General features: G+C 52.0%; 1 protein-coding gene across 3 annotated transcripts in view; it reads right to left on the reverse strand.

Moving 5' to 3' along the window:
• The window catches only part of SEPT12 (septin 12), a 15030-nt gene that overhangs the window by 7595 nt on the left and 6344 nt on the right, over positions 1–1091 (reverse strand). The window lies entirely within an intron of this gene.

A 1091-nucleotide genomic window follows, 5' to 3' on the forward strand; every position in this document is an offset into this window, starting at 1 on the left:
TGATGGTTGCAGGGGTCTCCCTCCTCCTCGAGTCCCTTCCCCTCTTGGGTATTGTCAATACTGTAAGTAGCCAAACAGATCCTTTTTTTTTTTTTTAGAAGGAGTTTCCCTCTGTCACCCAGGTTGGAATACAGTGGCCAGATCTCAGCTCACTGCAAGCTCCACCTCCTGGGTTCATGCTATTCTCCTGCCTCAGCCTCCCGAGTAGCTGGGACTACAGGAGCCCCCCAGTGCACCTGGCTACTTTTTTTTTTTTGTATTTTTTAGTAGAGACGGGGTTTCACCGTGTTAGCCAGGATGGTCTCGATCTCTTGACCTCGTAATCCACCCGCCTCGGCCTCCCAAAGAGCTGGGATTACAGGCATAAGCCACCACACCCAGTCTCAGATCCTTTTAAAAACAGGCGTCAGGCCAGGCCCAATGGCTCATGCCTGTAATCTCAGCACTTTGGGAGGCAGAGGCAGGAGGATCGCTTGGGCCCAGGAATTCGAGACTAGCCTGGGCAATATAGGGAAATGCCAACTCTACCAAAACTACAAAAATTAGCTGGGTAGGGTGGCACGTGCCTGTGGTCCCAGCTACTCAGGAGGCTGAAACAGGAGGGTCCTTGAGCTTGGGGAGGTCAAGGCTGCAGTGAGCCATGATCTCACCACTGCACTCCAGCCTGGGAAACAGAGTGAGACACTGTCTCTAAATAAATAAAAATGAAACCAGGGCTGGGTGCGGTGGCTCATGCGTGTAATCCCAGCGCTTTGGGAGGCTGAGGCAAGTGAATCACCTGAGGTCAGGAGCTCGAGACCAGCCTGGTCAACATGGGGAAATCCCTGTCTCTACTAAAATTACAAAAATTGGGCCGGGCATGGTGGCTTACACCTGTAATTCCAGCACTTTGGGAGGCCAAGGTGGGCGGATCACCTGGGTTCAGAAGTTTGAGACCAGCCTGGCCAACACGGTGAAACCCCGTCTCTACTAAATAAATACAAAAAAGTAGCCGAGCATGTTGGAGGATGCCTGTAATCCCAGTTACTTGGGAGGCTGAGGCAGGAGAATCACTTGAACTCCAGAAAGTGGAGGGTGCAGTGAGCAGAGAT

The sequence above is a fragment of the Colobus angolensis genome, unplaced genomic scaffold (assembly GCF_000951035.1).
Source record: "Colobus angolensis palliatus isolate OR3802 unplaced genomic scaffold, Cang.pa_1.0 Scaffold55, whole genome shotgun sequence".
In the NCBI taxonomy this organism is placed as follows: domain Eukaryota; kingdom Metazoa; phylum Chordata; class Mammalia; order Primates; family Cercopithecidae; genus Colobus; species Colobus angolensis.